General features: G+C 33.8%; 1 long non-coding RNA gene across 1 annotated transcript; it reads right to left on the reverse strand.

The window, feature by feature from the left end:
• Positions 1-1570: 1570 nt before the first annotated feature.
• LOC111926199 (uncharacterized) lies at positions 1571-20710 on the reverse strand. Its single transcript, XR_002862763.2, has 3 exons — positions 19944-20710; positions 11196-11434; positions 1571-4436 (listed from the first exon to the last, which is right to left on the reverse strand). It is a non-coding gene; the product is annotated as an uncharacterized LOC111926199 (long non-coding RNA).
• Positions 20711-21674: the final 964 nt, after the last annotated feature.

A 21674-nucleotide genomic window follows, 5' to 3' on the forward strand; every position in this document is an offset into this window, starting at 1 on the left:
ATATCCTTAAGCGCCATCTGCATTTTCAGATGCTGAAGAAATGGAACAGTGTTTACAGAACCACTATTGGTATCATGAAAAAACTTAAAAACATGTTCTAAAGATGCAAGAACTTAAATTTCTGTAGTTTTCAGAATAGTATTTACAGAATTTGGTGATCATACATACTTACCAAGGAACCAAAAATGTAGTAAAGTTAACACTCTAACAGGCAGATATATCTAGATTCAATGCCTATAAGCCAAAGCAGAAAAAATCTAAATTACTAAAATATCATAAACTTATACTGAGAGTAAATAATAGTTGAAGCAATAAAGACTTTTTAAGTATAAGTGAATATTTTCAGAGGGTGATGGAGCACCATGTTTCTCCATGCCTTACACATCATATTTATCAGACTGATTTATTAGAGATCTCTGATACGTCAAAGATATCTTAAAAAGACTCAAATTTTAAACATTAAAATGAAGTAAGATCTTGTTAAGTTCAGAACCTGTTCTAATCAGTGGATAAACTGCTATTTGATGATTTGAAATGTATTTTGCACATTGCTTTTATTACTGAGGCTAAGGCACATTTTAAATTAGGAATTGTTAAGTAGTGTGGGATCAAAATCGTGCAAATTTTATATATCATAATGCATATAAGTACATGATTATTGGACATGCAAAAATTCATGGCTTTGAAATGTTTTTTTCACCATTGCTTCCAACACCTTCTGGAGAGTGCACTAGAGTAAGTCAAACAACTTGTGAAGAGTCATGTAAAATCCACAAAAAACCACAACAAAACAAACCAAAACCAAGCCCTTCACAAACAAACAAACAAACAAACGACCTCCAGGTAAAGAAGCAAAATAAAAATTAAAATAAAACAAAAAACACGTCCACCAAACAAACAAACAAAACCCAAAATAATAATTAAAAAAAACAAACAAAAGAAAACCCCACCCAAACAAATGTATACTTGCTTTTCCCCATTGTTTCCAAGCCCACAGCTTCTTGGGCACTCTGTGCTGTGGCAAGAAAAATATAGTAGAGCACTTCCATTCTTCCATCCTTGGTCAGTGTGTGGTAGTGAGAGAAAAGCCAGATGAGGCTGGTGTCAGTTATTGCTGAAATACAGGGATACTGACAGCTTTGCAAGATGGATAAATGTCTTAAATGGTACCATTTCTAGATGCCTAGCTGGGAAATATCTCTGCACTTATTTTCTTAGAGGAGGCAATGTTGTATCAAAAGCATATTTCCGTTCTTATCATAACAGACTTCTGTGACCCCAGTTGTTTGCTAACCTTGTGTCTTGTCTTCTCTGCAGCTTTTTTCTTTTATCAGTGTCTATTACTTTCCCTGAATTTCACACCAATAGCTGTCCTACTTTTCAGACCTTGTTAAAAGCAATATTATGTCAAATATTTTATTTCCAGAATTTTTAAAAACATGTGTTGTTGATTTCACAAAGGAATTTTCTCCTTTGTTATCAGAGATACCGTCTTACTTGAAACAGATATTGTCCTCTCTGCCTTATATTAAGGACAATACACTGATGTGAATTGCTTTGAGAGGAGAACTTTGCATTGAGATAATTTCTTTATTTAATGTTTATAACATTTGCAAAGAAACATCCATATTATAGTGTTGTCAACCCTGAGAGACTAAATTTATGAGCAGGAACCAGCATGAATTGCATTTTTCATTAGATATATCTGAATTTCATATTCTCATAATAGCAGGGAAAATTAATTGAGTGTATTACACAGGTTAAGAAAAAAAACAATATTCCTTTTTAAAGAATCCACATTTCTTTTTTGTTATTTCTATAGATATGACAATTTCTTATGTCAATACACATTTTTAGTGGTCTGATTCAGAGTATAAAAAGCAATACTTACAAATAGCATATAAACATGTTCACAAAGATAAATGTCAGACTACACAAACTTCATAGGTATTTTTTCATATTCTATTTCAGTGACGACCAATTCAAAAATAAGTATCATAAAATAATTCGCTTTATTAAAGGTATTTTTTATCTCTATCAGTTTTTATGTCTATCCATTAATGCCCCTTTAAAGCTGTATTGCAAAGGAATTTTGTAGAGTTCAGAGGGAAAATGAGGTTGATCAAAACTTAGGCAGCCTTCAAATCCCACATTAGATTAATTTATGATTAATTAAAGAAAAAAAAGTAATTTTTTTGGAAAACAATTCCTGTTAATAAAAATATTTTGGTCTTATAACCTTATATCTTTCTGAGAAAGGGCAAAGGCAATGAGTCTCCTTGTAGGAAATGAGACAGAAAGGTTAAGCCATATATCTGTATCCACTGGGGGTTTTTTGGCTTGTGAAACTGACCAGAAAAGATGGAAAAGGAACTATATCTTGTAAAAGGAGTGGCAGTGTTGTCTATTTAGTATGAATAAAATACCTTACCTTTTATTTTTGCTGTGTCATTTAAATTTTAATTTTCATCTTCCAATATTACTACCACTGAGAAATTTCAAAATAAAAAGTGTATCTTACAGATACATTCTGAAGTCCTGAAGCATCAAATTGAATTTTCTGTCAGACAATAATTTCTCACACCTCTAAAATAAACAAATTTAAATCTTCTCTAAGTCAAAACTTCTCACTACTAATTCTGAGTTTCACACTGTTGTCAAATATGTTTGTCTGAGGAACAAAAGCAAGAATGAAATGTCTAATGAAATCAGACAGATAACAAATTGTTCAATACATAATTTTAACTTTCAATTGTGGATATGAGTGATCTTTTATTGTAAGCTTTCAATTTCATAGAGAGAAATGTAAGGAAAATTAGATAATTAAACATAAGATGAGGGTTCAAATTTGTCAATGAACAGATATAGCTCACTGACAGGAATCAGAAGAAAACTTATCTGTAAACCAAAAAGTAACGAAGCTGCTATGTAACAAAAATCAATTACTTTTAGAGGTTTCTTTGTGGGTGGGTGGGTGGTTGATCACTTCCAAGATCAGAGAAAATAGGAAATCTCATATTCACAAAAATTCGTATATTTTGGAGCTGATTTGCTCTGGACACTACTGATCTATCTTTCCTATATTCACAGTACTAGCTAAGTATTACTGAATTAGTATATTTAGTTTAGAAATATTCTAATATTAATCAAATTGAAAAGGGGAAGAAATAGGTCAATAAAATTTTTGATTTAATATTGCCATTAATTTACAGAACAAAAACAGGAAAAATACCGTAAGAACAATTCTTACTTATTTTCCTCCTTTTCTTTTTGTGAAAGGGAAACAAAACCAACCAACCACTTAAATAAACAGATGAAAAACCAAAAAAAATGAAAGCACCATAATCAAAATTCCCTTAGAAATTAAGGAGGTCTTGCATATCCCTTAAAATATCAAGGTATTTTAAGGGATATAATAAAGACCCACTTTAACTGATCAGCTCTAATTTTTTCTTTTGAATATCAGATTGCAAATTTAGTAGATTATTTAATCCAGAAGGAATGTGGATCCTATTCCTTTTCAGTCTTTCAATAAAATATCAGTAAGGAGTGAAAATCATTGTTTCTTCAGGAGGAGAAACTGAAAGAGGTAGATTATTTAAAAAACATAAAACCCTTACAGTGCAGCATGCTGTTATGCATTGGTATTCATGGCTTTTTTTTGCAATATGACCCAGTGGACAAAATCCTAGAGTATGTAAATTCAAGATGAAATTAGATAAACTCTGGCAGTTTCTCACAAATTTTCTGTCTTCAGGTTTCTTCCCCAGAGTCAAATGTGATTAAATGATTTTTTCAGCATCCAGAGGTATACTAGCAGCATGAAACAAAGAGCTACAGTGTAAAATTAAATAAATCCAATAGTTTTGTTGACTAAAAGTTGGTCATACACAATTATATTTTGTAGAATATTGACTAAAGCAAATTGTCAACTCACTCATTTCCTTTATTGTACTTCTTTTGCAACCAGAAACCTTAATTATTTAATTTCAGACTATATTTTATAAGAAAAGAATTTGTGCTTCCATTGCCAAAATATAATAAAATAGTTTGGTCATTGCAGTAGTTTGGGTATCAGTATTCTGTAATGTGATAACATAGAAAATGACAGATGAATATTTCAGTTGGTACTGAAAGCAATATTTTTTTCTCAGTTTTCAGTTAAACATAACTGTAAAATATAATTTATTCAAGTATTTTAAGGATCTGATTTGGTTACAAGAAAATCTGGCTTAAATGGCCTTTAATTAAAGGATGACATTCTATACAATGAAATACTAAGCTTTTTACTGGAACTAGCTCAGTAAGTAATAACCATGCATTGAGAATCTTGTTTAATTCTAAATCCTAAGTGTACAAACTCTTTGTTTCTTGTTAGCAGTCCAGGTCTTCTCTTTCTGCAGTACTTTCTTGATCCAAAGGTTTGAAGGTCTTTCCTGTTCAAATTAAAGATCAAGAATCTTTTTAGTTTTATAGAATTCTAACAGAAAAGGACAGAGAGATCACCAAAAAACATCCTTATATATTATGCCTTACTTTGGAAAGCAATTATTTAGGCCTTAGAGCTCCCAGTATATATCAGTGTATTGTCTGATTCTTCCCCTACAACATTACTTACAGTTCAATGTTTGTGTAAATTTAATAACTGTATTGGCCAATTGTCACAATCCTAGAAAACTTATATATATATGTTTATGCATAAAATTATGACACATCTGACAATCATATTTTCATTTCTATGAATATTAATGGCTACATTCAGGAGTATTCAAAGCCCAAACAACCTAAAAATAAATGTATTTAAATATGGCTTGGAAACCTCTTTGTTTCAGGAATGGAGCAGCTCACAGCTTCATATTAAGTGAGACTTAAGCATTCCACTTGCCTCTGATATTTTGGTTTCCATAGAAAATAAACCCAGATGCATTGACGTACAATGGCTATAAACTATAGCACTAATATCTCTGAATTTACATTCCTTGAAATGCCTGAACTAGGAAGTAGGAAGTAGAAAATGGGAACTAAGCTATGAGTGCAATAATTGATAACTGAAGGGTAATTTAGAGCTGAATTAGAGCTGAAGTACTGCTTAACACTTCTGAATCACTGTCTAAAGGTGTTTGTCTTTTCATTAATGCTGTAATATGTTTGAATTAAATTAGGTCTTAAATTAACTAATTTAGGCTAATTTGAACTGTTTAATTAGGCCATGCAAGTCAAAATTATGAATCAAAAATATAGCATGGCATGGTGTCTTCCTAAAACATGTGAAAATTTGGGGAAATATCCATAAATAAAGAAATACTAAGATTGTACTATTTTTTCAGAAAAGAATAGAATAATGGAGAATAAAATGTGATTTTGAGATATTTAGTGACTTCTGTATTTAAATTACATGAACATGCTATTTATTCTATGTTAAAAATCATGAAAAAGTGAAAGCTTGAGTCTCATTTATTCATTTTATAACTGCTAAGGACCACAGAATGAGAGCATTTGTGTTATTTTAAAATAGGTAGTGAGAATGTGATATTTCATTTATAACTCTAAAGTTTTACTTTGTTTTTCTAAGTGAGGTGATTATACATGGATTTTCTTTTTAAAATTTATTTGTTATGGCACTTGACAGTATTGAAATTCTACAGAAAGAAATCCCCACTAAACCATAGAACAGAAAGAGAGAAAAAAAGAGTGAGAAATGGGAAAAAAAATAAAGTAGGTATATAAAATCATTTTAATATTTATAGTCAGAATAAGCACGTTAAATTGCTGGCTATAAGTTGTAAACATTTGAATTGCAATTTAAATTTCAGAGAAAATGTTTGATATATTTAAGGGTAGTTAATTTTCAAAGATATTGTAAACATACATTAAATTGTAAGGGCAAAACCTCAACTTGTCTAAATGTCATAGGTCAACAGACTGCAGTGTAAGAATGCAATGTATCCCAGGCAACATTCTGCCTCCAAATGTCTTGTGAGACTTGTTGGAAGAACCTGCCACCATCTATCATCCATCTCACGGTATTTTGCATGGGGGAAGTGCAGATTTATTAAACAATTGCTTTTCTCTTTTTCTTGGTGACATAACAAAGGATACTACAGAATCATTTCTGTCAATCATCTCTTATCATATGCAGTGTAGAAATATGATAGCTGACATAAGCTCAGTATAAATCCTTAGCTCTTTTTTCTTACTAAGCAAATGCAACTCCTATGCTGTCCACAGGGAAAGGGTGTGTGGATGAACCAGATAAGAAATATATTCGATGAATTGGAAGAAGCACTAGGTATGAGATGTCAGATGATTTCTAACAAAAAGAACTATATTTATAGGTAATTGAAAAAAACATGGATATTTTTTTCCCAGTGTTTTATGATGTTGTAGCAGAACCCTATACTTTTAGAGAATTCAAGAAATATTTTAATCTTCTCACATATTTTTTTACCTTGAAGTCTTTTTATGTCCAGAATATTCTGTCTAGGGATAAGCATAAAGTAGTTGGAAATTTTAACTACAATTTAGAATTCCTCTCCCTCTTTGTTTCAAGCCCATTCACCCTCTGCTATATAGTGATGAAGACTACATTTGTCTCTGACAACTGCAACACACCTTTCCATTTCTGAGCTGTCTTTCCTCCTGGGTATTGATTACCAGCATGTTACCTTTGGCAGTCAGTATAAAAACCTTTTTCATTTACCCAGGTCTTAGCTAGCTCACATCTTTTCTACAATATGGTCTGTTTAGAAGCTTAAACAGATCTTTTAAAATAATCTCTAACATTGACTCAAAGTGCTCCCTCCCTCTCTTGCTTCCACTAACGCTTTTTGCTGGTGGGATTTCCTGCCATACAGAGGTCACAGTTCTAACAGCTCATGCCGGAGGCCAGCTTCAGGCTGTGCAGCTGGGTTTGCATGTCCTTTCACATTACCTGAGGGCACAGCAATGCAAACACAACACATGTTTTTCAGCATTCAGTGAAGCTATCAGCATTTTTTTGCAATGCTTTGAAAAAAAAACCAAAAACCCAAGCACATCCAGCTGCTAGACTAAGTACTGTGCTCTGGCTAGGTGAGCATATAAACTTGATTATTTCTTAAGCTAAAGATCTTGTCTCCAGAGGCCATCTACCATCCGGCAACGTGTTGAAATTTGCCTACAGCTATAACATAGTAAGACCATTGCAGAATTTGTCTTTATTTAATGTCCAGTTCTTCTGTTGTGTTGAAGGGATGGTGGTGTTTTCTTCCTGGTAAAGAGGCTAAGTTTGATCCAAGCCAAATCCCTTCAATGGGTCAAGATCAACATTATGAACGGCAGAAAAATATTTAGGATTGCTTGCTAAAATTTTAAAACTTATACCACTTTTTTGGAGGTAAAGTTTAATGCTAGTATATTTCAATGACATGTACAATTTTTTTTACAAAATATTATTCATTAAAAGTTAACCTTCATTTCATGTTGTCTTATCTATCAGTGAGGATTACTTGGATATTTACTTATTTTTACTGAAAAGAAAAAAGGAAAGAAGTTTTACTCATTGTTGCAAAACATTTTGAAACAACTTGTTTATAAAGGTCATATATTCCAATGTTTTTCTCCCTTTTATATTCTTAATCTATCTCAGCGCACAAACATTAATCAGGGAACACAAAAACTTCAATCAAGGTTGAAAAGGCATTGTTTATAGTGTTTGTGAGATGTTAACATCTCTCAAGCGTCTAACGATTTCTAATGAGATCTGAAACTCCTAAAGAGACAGTATTACAGCAAATTCAGAACTGGAGGAATTCAGTAAAGGAATAATAGAATCAGAATGGTCTAGGTTGGAAGCAACTGTAAAGATTATTCAATACCCTTGTCATGGCAGGGACTATTAGAAATAGTTTGGGAATTTTGTACATGAGAAAATTTAATAATTCTACCAGATAAGGTTCTAAAGATTTTTATCATGTTTACTAACAACTGACAAATTAAAAGTGCATTTGTTAAATCATTAAAAGAATTTTCTCTTCTTTTAAGGAAGAAATGCCACATAACATATTTCTTCTTTTTCATGTTTATTACTTTTACTAAAATGTTTATATTTGTAATTATAACAATAGAATTATGGATATGAAATCATAATGGTCTTGCAAAACATTACTGTATAGTTAATTAGATGTCTAAGCCTGAGCTAGACCTCTTCAGGTGGCTTCACAGAGATGCACATGTTGGAAAGTAATTAATCAGATAATGATAAAAGGGTGATTCTTCTTCTCTCTTTTATATAACTCCCTTTAAGAGAAGGTGAGTAATACATTACTGATAACTTCTTCATTCGAAGGCAAAAGTATGTCAGAATTAGTGGCCCAGATACAGAATTTAAGGTAGGATTTTATTCTTAAAATGTAGATGTTTTAGTGATTTTTTTTTTTTACTGATATTTTATTTGCTGTCTGGAACACCCACAAAGCACTGGCAGGCACTGCAGGACTCATGGGATAGCTGCACTCGTTTACAGAGGTAGATTGATGCCAAAATTAATATCCTATGGTTTCTGAGAAGGCATCGTGTTTTGTTACAGGCCATTCTTAGGTGAATTGGAACATCTTTAGCCAAACACAACGAGATATAAGCAAGTAGAATATGTTCAAGCTGCAAGTACAAAGCAACTGTTCATTGGTTATTTCAGATAACAGTTATTAAGGTTATCCACTCTTCAGGCTGAGCATTAGTATGCTCACCATCCCAATGAGGTACCTCCAAAACCTATGTAGTTATGAATTAAAATAACTGCAAAATATCTAGTTCAGAGTTGGACTACATTATCTTACTTAGAGTGTGAAGATACAGGGAGGACTGGTAAGTATAAAAAAGGGACCTCAGAGACACACAATCTGGAGTGCATCTGGAGACTGTATGAGATACCTCACAGTTCCTAAAATGGGCATATTCAGAACGTTGAATCCCTAAAATAAATTGTGCCCTAAAATTGTTTGGATTTTTTAAAAATTTTGTTTTGTCTATTAATGCACTAAACATAATTCTGTTTATTGTTCATATCATCTCAGATATTTCAAGTACAGAGGTATGTGTGTATAGAAGGTTATACTGAAATATTGACTTTGCTATTAGTTTTTAAAAAGCAAGCAAATATAAAGACTAAATATAACATAGCTATCATAAACATTGAATTTTTTATTTTTACAATTAAAAAAATCAAAGAAACAGAAGGGAAATTACTGCAAAGTTTGCTTTGTGTGTTAATAAAAGTCACACTTAAAAAAAGGTATCTGGAAAAAATATATCCCATTATATCCTGATATTATTTATTTTTGTCCTGAAGTCTTAAGTGTAAATCCACAGAGCATCAATGATTTTGTGCCTTGTATTTTGTGCATTTAGGGGTTATGTAACTATGTGCAATTATATATCTCCCTGTAAGAACCTAATCCAGAATATAACCATGGAAAATTGAGTTTACCTACTTCCTAACACTGAAGGTAGATAAGATGGTTAGATTTCTTCCAGTAAAATTCCTCAAAGCCTATATATTTGTTTATCTTCATTCTGAAAATTGCCAGGGTCCATAAAACATTTTCCAGAGCAATATTAGTTTTCATTTTAATGATTCAAAAATTTTCATCACAGAAAATTTTATTGCTACTGTCATATGAAGAAAAAGAAAAAAAAAATAAAAGCAAACCTCGTTTGTGAAACTGGGAAAAGAGTTTCACAAAGGTGGATGTCTTGAAAGCTGTGGCACTTTGTTTGTTTGTTTTATGGATTGATTTGGTTCTTTTAGCTGACCACAGCATGAATTTCTAAGGGAACCATTGAAAAGACCAAAAGTAATCTGTAACCATCAGAAGCAGTGCTGAAGATGTGGCAGCTGATGTTCCCATGAATACCTGCTCAGCTCTAACTCAAACCAGAGCTACTGATGACATGTTTCCATTTGAATTCATCTCTGGATATTTCACATCTTCATTAAAATATATTTAAAAGCACTGACTGAAAACCTCTCAGGTGAAACTATTCTTTAAGCTGACTGAACCTTTGTCCTAGAACAATTTACATGTGATTATAAGAAGGGAGAAAGCTAGAAGAGTCTTCTTGAGGTAAAGCAAGAATCAGGTATCAGAAGCAAGAGGATGCTTGAATAAAGTATCTGCTTTGTGTTGCAACAAGAGCTTAACAAATTGGATTGGATAATTATGCAAGGAAAAAGACAACTATTGTTCCTAAAGTTTTTATACAGCCTGTCTATGTGCTAGTACACCTTAAAAACTACTTTATGTTATAAATTAAGATTTTTCAACTACACATTTGCGATCTAATTCTATCTGATAATAAAGCTCCTCAGGAGAGACTTTATTTTCACATACATAGTGCTCATCAAAAAAAATGAATGAATAATTCTTAAATAAAGTTCACTTGAATTTAGTATCCATTTGAGGATTTAAAATTAATTAATCAGACAATGAAGTAAAGTTTATTAAAAACAATACAAAGGGGGCGTATTTTCTTCCATTGTGATTTATCATCATCTTCTTTAACTTCAGAATAAATGTATTTCAGTCCTTCTAATAAAATATATCAGCAGCTATTAAGGTGGAGTATACCTTTTGGGCCAATTCCTTTATATAAGCTGTGGACTTGTTACATTGCCTGACAGAATGAAAACATCTTTAAATTTATATAAATATAACAGAAATAAGAATGCCATCTCAGCATTGACAAATCAGTTAAATAGATAACTGGTGTAAATGGGAATTTATACACTTCTATTTCCATTTTTATTTTAGTAGAATTTTGAGATTGGAAGTAAAAACTGTAGAACATATAAATAACACACAACCTGGAAAATGCCAAATGAATATTTTTTTATTTTAAACTTATCTTGGTGAAAGAGACACCTTAATTACATAAAGTATATGAAATTCTTTTCTAAAAAGTGAGAGATGATCATTATTTGTATTATTAGTACAGTCATCTTGATTCAAAATACTGAACACAGCTGCGAACAGAGATGAAACTTGGAAACATTTAAAAATTAATTTTCTCTTTTCTTCCCAGCAATGACAAGCAAATTATATTCACTTAATTTTTTTCATGACCTCCAATATATCTCACCACAGACTCTTGTTAATTCATTTTCTATAATTTTTTGTTCTCAGATGAGCAAAAGTTACCCCTCATTTATAACTTACAAAAATATCTCCTGAGGAACACGTGAAAAACACAAATCTCCAAGACTTCCTTATGTCTCCTTGGTGTTCTGCTTTGTTCACTGGCTGTCCCACGAAGGGATGACTCAGGACACATTTGCAGGGAGTAGGATTGTTTATATGCTTCTTCCTTCATGCTCATTATTTTCTACAACCACCATATTCTTTTGGGACTGTTAGCCATAAGACAGATTGTCTCATCTCTGCAACAGACAAATTCTCTGCAAGACAGTAAGAACAAGGCTTCTCAGCAGTGAGAGATAATAATAAAAAAACCCAACAAACCAGGAAAAGAAACAAAAAACAACCAAACAAAAAAAAAAAAACTCCCAATGAACAAAATTACAGAAAAGTACAAAAAATACTACAAAAAACTACACAAAAAGTACTCAAACAAGAAAAATAATGTCTATATATAACCCTACATGTATCAGTAGGTGTCCCAAAAAAGGAGACTAGAATCAAGCTTGCAATAGTGATGAGGAATCTAAAATTCAGACAATAAAAAGAAAAGTGGGATAAACAGCAGATGATTGGCAGTTCTTACTGTCTTTCTCTGCGCCTTTCTTTTCCAGCACCACCTAACAGCCCAAGCACTATTGCTCCTGCTGCTAGCAGCAAGCCAAGCTTTTCAAATCTGCACTGTAGACTGAGTAGATTTGGCCATTAGTCCCTCTCTGATAGGCTTCCTTATAGGGCTGTATATGGCTAAAGCTGTCTTCTCATTTTGATGAGCTGGGATTTAAGTCAATGCACTTAACTCTGTGAAGTGTTATTTTTTTTTTCCATAATTTTGATTTTTGAAAGTGATTATCTGAATTTAAAGAATACTAACAATAGCTTGCAAACAAACTAACCTTATATAATATCTGCAGACATTCTTATGGTATTTTTTTCTGGGACAATTACATATTTCTCCATTAACATAATAGCTCCTCATTTCTTTTAAGATCTGGAGTATGCAGTGGCAGTTAAAAAACTAATTAAAAATCACTAAATTACTAGTAAACTACTATTTACAAATAAAATTTGTTTGCTATTTAAAGAGTGTATTAAAAAAAAAATCAATACTTGAATACTTCTGTGCAATAATTGAGCTAATTTCTTGTGAATTAATTAGTAGTGTTTTACAGTAATACCTATCATAGACCCACTCTGCTGTCTTCCAGGCTAAAAGTTTGGATGAGGTGGCCAGAATTCATCATCACAAACTTCCTGTTTAGCTTGGGCAGCTATTTTAGTCCTCTCTATTTGATGATTAAGCAAGCCTAAGTCTCATTTAGAAAGTGGAAGAGTAACTTAATCTTTCCATACTTGGGATGCCTCTTAAGCTTTTCTGGTGCAAATTAAAACTGAAGTATACACTGCTTACAAGGTCAAAAGCTAGTGAAAATTTCTAGCTGCCTAAGAATAATGACCTTAGTGTCTATTCCCATTGCTAAAAAATAAAAATAAAAATAAAGATTCTTTATAATTAATTTTTTTCCTTTTATTTTGTCCCCTGAGAATGGTAGCAACTGCCTTGTGTTGACTGTGTTGGGTTTATTTAGTTATGCATGTCTTTTTTAATGTTGTTACAGCTTTTCTACATATCCCCTTCAAGGGGAAACACTCTAACAAAAAGTTTTTTATATTTGATGAGGGGCTTAATAATTTGAGATTTTTTTCTACCTGTCTGTGTAGGACTATATGACTGTCCTTTATAAAGAACTCTATAGGAGAGAATCATATATGTTTATCTTATTAAGGCCATTTATAGAATAAAAATCTAAATTTAAAATTCAACATTGTATTAGAGAAAATTTCATTTTCTGAGAACTTTTTAAAATTTAAACTGATCTCACTAAAAAGGAAGCACAAATAGAAGTAACGCAACTTAGGTCCAGTCTGTTACAGTTAATAGTATACATGCTTTGCATGAATCATTTAGTAAAGACAATGAAATATCAGGTTTCAGTCTATGAAAAGGATGGATGTTCCTTCTGATCATATGTTGCATCTATGTTCCATAGAACATTTATTATTTTACTTTCAAAAGAAACAGAATAAAAAGGAAGATACAAGAGAAAACCAAGATCTCTAGTGTGATAACCCTGTGTATACAAAAGATTTCAGAAACACTTTTCTCCCTTCCAGTCTTTGAGAAATGAAACTTGAGATCCTGTAAATTGAAACAAAGCAGAAAAGCCTAAAAGCAGTGCACAACTTCACTCAGTGGCCTTGGAATAATGAAAGGTTGAGACCAACGATCATCTGTCTCCATAATTTCAGTCACAATTGGCAAACACAATTTAGAAACTGCCAGGAAGTGAAATTGATCTCACTCCCTGAGAAAGGAGTATTCATCTCCCCTTATAATTTCTTTACCCCACTAGAGGAACAAAGAAATTGAACCACTTTTGTGGTTGTCCTTATGAAGTCACTTCAACTTGCATGTTGACACACACAGGTGGTTTTCTTCTACCCCAAAGTTTAAAGAATATGAAATCTAGCTAAGAGAAATACCACCAAAAAATGCATTCAATTGTCTGAGGCTGGAATTGTTAACAGCTTGCGAGTATCAATATACGACAGTTTTGATGACATTGAATGCCTGATTTCTAGTAATATTTAATTATTTTTTGGCATTAATTTTTTAAATTTTGTTTTCTTTTTTACCAGCATGATAAGACAAAGCCAGAGACAAAAAGCAGGCACTCTACTGTAAAATGAGCAGCTTTAGAAAAACACTTGCTTATTTTCAAATAAACCAATTGAAAAAAAAACCTGTTACCAGATTCATCCATTTATCTGCTAAAAAGCTTGGAAATTTTCTTTTGTAAATTAAAATGTACTTGAAATTATTGAAGAAGAATATAAAAATATGGATTTCTCTATATATATTACTGAGAAAGATCACCATTTCAATTTTTTAACACACTTATAATAGCACCTTGTTCTCAAATATATAGCACTTCAAAGTTTATTTATACCAGCTACAATTTTCAGTTTCTGATGTCTGCTCAAAGCTCAAATTCTGGTGGAAAATTTTAGCTGATATTTTCATGGGTGGTGAAGGTATGGGTAGCATTAACACTAAGAACATGGATAACACCTGAGCTGGTGGAACACTTTCAGGGAGAAAATCAAAGATGGGTTTTTGAACATGCCCCAGAACTCCCATGTAGCACAGAGGTCTGGGTAGGCTGACAGATGTCTCAGGAAGAGGTCAAAGGCACTCTGCATTAAATAAAAGCTCACTAAATGTGCTTGCCTGAGTTTGATTGGCTAACAGGTGCCTACCAAGCAGCTCTTTCATTCTTCAGCATGCTTGGGGAAGAAAAAAAAAACAAACATGAATTGAGATAAAGATGGTTAAATACATAAACACTAAGGCTACATATGGGAAAAAAAACCCTAAAAGATACTAACATTTATTCTCTACTTCCCATTGCAAGACAACATCCAGCCATTTCCTGGAAAGTAGGGCCTCAGTACATGAAGTCATTTCTCAAGACAAATGCCTTAATAATAAATGTCTGCTCCCCTCCTTTCTCTTAACTTGTTATTGGTGGATATGACTTTGTATTGGTATACAATATCTCTTTGGTAAGACTTTTCCATGATCTTAAGGCACAGAGGTGAGGCAGTTGGGTATTTCCCAGGGTCCTCCTTTCTACCCTTTATAAAGATGGGCACAGTGTTTCCCCGTTTCTAATCATCTGGGACCTCACCTTTCTACCATGACTTCAAATTATCAGGGCAAGGGGATTGACAACAACATCAGCCAATTCCCAGCGGGCTCTGGGATGCATCTCATTTCATCACAGACTTATGTACATTTCAGGTTACTCAGGTGTTCACAAGCCTGATCTTCCTCCTGTCACTTTTTTTCCTCCTGTGGAAAGAACTTTGCTCCTGCAATTCCCATGCTACTGTCCATCCACTTGAGAGGTGTTGGAAGAGAGGTTGCCACTAAAGACAAAGAAGATGCTGGGTACCTCAGCCTTCTCCTCATCTGTTGTCACCAGTTTTCCAGAATTTTTCATCGGGGGATACACCTCCATTGATCTTCATTTTCTGGTAACCATGCTTGTGGAAACCCTCTTGTTATTCTTTGAATCCCTTGCAAAGCTCAATTCCAGCTTCACCTTGGCCTTCCGTACCCCATCCCTACACAACTGTACTTCATCTCTATAACCTTTGGAAGGTGTTTATCCTTGTTTCCTCTGCCTGCACATTAGTTTCTTTCCCTTTAGTGTAACCAACAATTCCCAAATCAGCTGAGCCAGTCTCTTGTCTTCCTCTCCCGATTTCTTGATTCTGGGGATTGCCAACTCTTGTGCTTTCTGGAAGACATCCTTAAAAATCTGCACATCTGTTCTGCTTCCTAGTCCCACCTTCATTCTTGTAAAACTCTTACCAAACTATGTCCCTGACTGTGTTTACTGTTTTTGTCTTAAAAATATTTTCCTAAGTAATGTTTTCTGTAGCAATGAATCTATGATTATTCATCTATCTATGAATATAGATACTGAAATAATGAGTTTAAAGTATTTATATCTTATGAAGCTGACAAAATAGTTTCCTAGCTGCTTAGCCATAGTACCTTCTGCTATACCTTAATGTTTATATTTTGAGATATTCTGCAGGACTTACAGTGATCTCACATTACAAAAGAAAAAGAAGCAACTTCCTACAGTTTTTGGTTTGAACTTTATTTTCATTTACTTTTGGATGCTCTAGTGTCTCTCAGTTTGGAACCTGGATACTGAATAGCTGTAGACATTTATTTGGGTCAATGAATATACAATGGAGATCAGGATATAGGGAAAAATGAACAAATTAACTGAAAAAAAAAAAAAAAGCCTTTAATAATAGTTAATGAATGTATCTGCACACATTTAACACCTAAATAAATAAAAATAGGATGGGAAGGCACCAAATGCAAAAAAAAGGGAAAGATAACAATGAAGACAATAACATTGTGTCCCTTGATATAACCCAGTAAAAGAAATCAGTTAGCATGAAGCAGTAATCACAGAAATGTTCTCTGATGTGATGAAAAAGCAGTAGAGATGATGCTATCAGAAGAAAACTGAAGATAAAACTAACTACTACAAATATTTATGAAGAACAACCAAATCTTACAAGCTAATATTCAAAAAGAAATTTCAATAATTCTATTAGTCTGAGATTCATTAAATCAAAGGAAAGTCAAGTGTTACATATCTGCATAAGTACTAGGGAGTGTTCCTTAATGAGGTCTAAAGGTATTTAGATGTTAAGATAATTACCAAAGAGAACAACTCATAAAAAATTAGCTCAGGAAGATCTTTGTAATGAGAAGTTTTTGCAGATTAAGATTATGAAATATCATGTTCATTCAACCTCATTTTTAGAAGCTATTAAGAAACTGACCTTAGCCTGATTAGTTTTAGCTATATAGGAAACACACAATAGAGAAAACTAAATGGGATTTTAATTAACAGAAGGCCTAGTCACAAGAGAGGCAAGACTGAAAAAAACCCAAATATGACAATGAAATCTCTTTCAGAGCGTTTGCACACTTATTTGACAACTGCTGTTTAACTATGTCAATGCAAGTTCATATTTCTGAGTATCTTTCTCAGCAACATTGATAAACTTAGCATTAGCTTATTTGCAACAATAACCCAATTTAATTTGCTCAGTCTATTACTCAATTAGTATCTTTATTTAATTCGTTAATCTCTAATGCTTCATTAAAAGAAAAGCCATGGCTAAGACTACCTATATTTTAGAAGAGTTAAGTGTCTTACATTTAAAGTAAATTTGTGCTGTGCTGCTGTTACATAAATTAATTATAATTAGTGATCTGTATGTGACTTGTAATTTTATTAATGAAATATGAATTGATTTCAAATATTTGTCATAAGAATATTTCCTTGTAACAGCCATTTCTACCTCTATCATCTTCCTTTTAGATACTTATGTTATTCTCGTAATATAAACTAGCATCCTAAAATGCTAACTAGTCAGGTGATATCTGTTTCTTAACAAACTAAAATCATCAAAACTGTCTACTTTCTTGACTATCCACTGACCATGCTGTGATTCCTTTGACAAATCTCTTTCTGCATAGAAATGCCATACACACAGTTAGCAGGTGTTCATACATTGAGAAAAAGTCTTCAGTTATGGAAATTACATTGAGTTCAAATGTCTAAACCAAAAATAGAAGAAGCCTTCTAATTAGAAAGTAGAGCCCCTAAGCTCCTGGGGAAAAAAAAAAAAAAAAAAAAGAGATTCAGCTTACTTTTTCTGAAAAGAAAAATATTCCTTTGAAAGAAATATTTTAATGTCTTGAGATGCTCTTACTGAGATTGTTTGTTCAGAAACAGCTAGAGAAAGGAGATATTCAAAAGAAAAAAAAAACAGGAGAAAAAAATATGAAGTCTAAATGCAGGAGGGCCTGTAATTTGTTCACTTGTCAGCTGCTTGTTCATACTGTTAACAGCATGGTCTTGCTGCTTTTATCTAATAAACCCTTAAAGCCTCTGTTGTAGAACAGGAAGCAAAGCCCTTCAGCTACTAACATTTGAGAGCTAAGTTCCCCTGCTGTGACTATTTTTGCCATCTCCTAGGATATATGGAGGTATCTAACTTAGGGTCAAGTAGAAACCTAATTAATATTATCAAAAACTAGTTCTTTTCATATGTGTATGAATGAAAAAATGAAGTGACAGTCTTTGCAGTCAGAATAGTTCTACATTACTGCTAAATTTTATTGACAGAAGGAATAAAATCAAGTGACATAACCTTATTTTTCTAGAAAAAGAAACTCTTCTAATGCCCCAAAAGCAAGAAAACACTCTGACTTTTGAGAATTTTACAAAATTTTAATTCTCTTCATTATTAAAAAAACCCAAACCAACGTCATTTCACTAACATTTTTATACCTCTTGTGTCAGTAAAGGTTTTCTTATTCAAGCCATTCTTTCAGCAGTTTTCATCAAAAAGGTAAAATGAAATTTGTCTTTTGCATGTTAGTGCTAAAAATATATCTTATTTATTGGATATTCTTTCTAGAACTGTATTATAAATTAATGGAGATCAGTAACATCAAAGCCTATCTAAAACAGCAAAAAGCATTAAAAGTCACAGAATGATGCAACATTGCTATATGATTATTTTGCTAGAGTATTTAAACTGAAACTATGTTTAGATTAGACATCACAAAGATGGAGCAGGTTGCCCAGAGAAGCTGTGGATGATCCATCACTGGAGGTGCTGAAGGCCGGGTTGGATGGGACTTTGAGCAACCTCATCTAGTTGAAGACAACCCTGTCCAAGAATAGAACTGTATGATCTTTAAGGTTTCTTCCAACCCAAGCCATTCTCTGTCTCTTTGATTCTACGATGATGCAAATGTACAACAAATCATCCATGGATGTACCAGAATAGGTCCAGCAAAGTGCCACAAGGGAGCATCTCTCATATAAGAAAAGGCTGAGACATCTGTGACTATTTAACTGAGAGAAGAGATTGTTCAGGGAGAATTTTGTAAATATGCGTAATGACCTTCCTTCAGGGACTAACAAATATGTAACCAGACTCTATCCAGTAGAATCTAATGATAAACAAAGAGGAAATGGGCTCAAATTGATGCACATGCCACCATGTTAAAATAAAATAAAGAACTTCTCTTTATGTGAGGGTAACCAACAATTGGAATACATTATCCAGAAACGTTTTGAAGTCTTCACCCATAAGACATCAAAACCCAATTCTTGGCAATCTGCATTAGTTCTCCTATGTGAGCTAAAGAGATCCCTTTGAACTTCAGCTATCCTGTGATTATATGAAAATAATACAGAAAATTTTAAAGAGAAAGGAACATATGCTGAATAGACTGAAACAAAATCTCATATTTGCATTTTATTCAGTTAGAAAATAAAACTATAAATTAAGAGTAATTCCAGATTTTCCAAGGGGAAAGTTTTTCAGTTTCATAATAAAAATATCCATCTTTACTTTTTAATAAAATTTCCATGAAATTCGCTTTCTTTATGTGTTCTCTTCTGTGTGTCTTCTATAAAGATACTGAAATATATATATAAAAAAAATCTAGTCTAAATATCTTCTAATTTTAGAGTGTTTGTATCAAAACAGAGTACTTCTAATTAATCTATTTTTTTCTAGTTGCTTTGATTAATTGTCATAATAACACTGAACACACATTGAAAGTTCAATTAAATAGGAACTGAAGTGTTAAAATAGTTTGAAATATTTTGTAATTAATTCTTTTGTTTTGATCTTGTACGTATTAAACATAAGTCTATCTTTGCTGAAATTAGACCAGGAATGTAGAAAGAATAAGGATCTGAAACACAGAAATTAATGACATTTGCATTTGCTAGAAAAGAAAGATCAGTCTGCAGTTTGCAGTTTGCAGCCTCCCCACTCACACACACTAATGTAGTGGTAGGGGAGACGGACAAAAGAGAGGGAGTTGCAAGCCTGTCATTTCTAGAAACAACCGTACTGGGCAGAAAATAGAGGACATTTTTATTTACTGCTTATGTGACTAGAATTGAAAGCCTCACAGGGAAATTATGTGTTCCCTTCCTTAACTTTGTGGAACAGCTATGTCTATGCAACAATAGATTTTATTTCCTACCAAAACCATTGACTCACTACTATCTATTTTCCAGTGATGAAACAACGTCACTGCATATGCATAAATTGATCTTCAGAAGAATTACTTACATGACCAATATTCCTTCTCTGTCTTCAGTTTTATGTGATGGTGATCTGCGCTGGTTTTGCGTTAGTTGATATTTGGTGAGGAGGGAAGAAGCCACCCACGGAAATGATCTTTCTGAAAGAAGCTAGTAAGATCTTCCTCTGTTGCTGGCAAAAACCAATAGCTGGCTAGCTCTGACAACTGACAACCTATTAAACCCTTTATAAGCTGGATCCGCCTCTGTGAAATCCACATTTAAAAGATGGCAAGCCTGGGAAATCTTTCTTGCTTACAGCTTTGAAGAGGTAACTGGACGGCAGTGGGGCTGGCCCTGCTCTGTTGTGGCCTGCATGGTCTGGCAGGGCTGGGCCAGACCCTAGTGGCTCCCGAGCAGGGGACAGGAGGCCATGGGGCCCTGGCCGAGGCTGGGCCAGGCTGCAGCTGCTGACATCTCGCTGACACTAAGCCCTGCCCCACCATCAGCCCCCATGAGCAGGGGTCTGCTGGGCCCTAGGAGAGGTTCTGGGCCGGGCCAGGCCCCCTCCACCATGCCCAGCCAGACCCCAGTAGCTTCCAGGCAGAGCAAAGGGACACCATCAGCCTGCAGCTGAAATTGAAGGAAGCAGGGGCCAGAGACCAGCCGTACAGCCAGAACGGCCTCCACCATTCCTGTTCTGGCTGGGCTGCCTGAGATCTTGGCACAGCCCCCAGCTCGGCCTGAAATCCAACACCATGACTGCTTCAGCCACTGCCCATGACCATCTGCAGGCCTGGGCAAGCTATTAACTCTTTCACTGCACAGACGAATCTTGCAAAACATTGATCCTTTCCTGGTTCTGATAAAAGGACAGAGTGAAGACATATAGAGGACAACATGAAGAAACCAAGGTCAGTAAAGAAGGAGTCAAATGCCAGATGGAAGGAGAAAGAGGAGATGCCTTAGTATTGGGCTGAAAGTTCTTTTGGTAAGGCTATGGTGATGGATACAATACACTAAAATATCCCCTGTAATTCATGAGAAAGTATGGGGGGATGGAGTGTTTAAACTGTAGATGTGAGCAGAGGCATCCATAATGAAGCAAAACAGAGGCTGAGGGAGCTGTGATCCCATGAAAAGTTTGAACAGAGAGAAAGATAGTGATGAAGACCCTTTGCCCCCAGGGAGAGAAGAAGACCTCTGTTCTCAGAGATGATCACAGAGATAGATGAAGAGAACCCTTGCTTTTGAACAGCTCATCCCTAAATATAGTACCTCATAAACTGACATGGTCCATGAACTCAGCTGTGGGAAGGCTGTGAAAATGGGCAGAACTTCACAATTGCAGATTTTCTGGGCTGTTTGTGGAAATTAAAAAGCAATGAGAGATCTGTTTCTTGTGAAGAAATCTCCATGGCATGGCAAGAGAAAGCTCCTCTCCCTGTGAGAGTTGATGAAACCCTATTTATTTTAGAGCTGGTAACTGATATAAAATCCCAGGTTTTGTCTCTGCATTATCATTTGGGAAGGAAAAGAAGTCAGGCGGGGGGTGGGGAGAAGTGTTCTGAAGGTTTTATTCTGATTCTTAATATTCTTTTAGTTCTGTTAATAAAGTTTTCTTTATACCTTTTAAGGTATTTTTTTTATACCTTTTTAAAGTTTTAAGTCTGTTTTGTTCTCCTCCTAATTCATATCTCACACCAGGAATTGAATAAATAATTTTAGTAGGTGCACTGGCGATTTTAGCCAGCACTAAACCCACTACATTATTTAGTGC

This window comes from Cyanistes caeruleus, chromosome 3 (genome assembly GCF_971803275.1).
Source record: "Cyanistes caeruleus chromosome 3, bCyaCae1.hap1.1, whole genome shotgun sequence".
NCBI classification, from domain to species: domain Eukaryota; kingdom Metazoa; phylum Chordata; class Aves; order Passeriformes; family Paridae; genus Cyanistes; species Cyanistes caeruleus.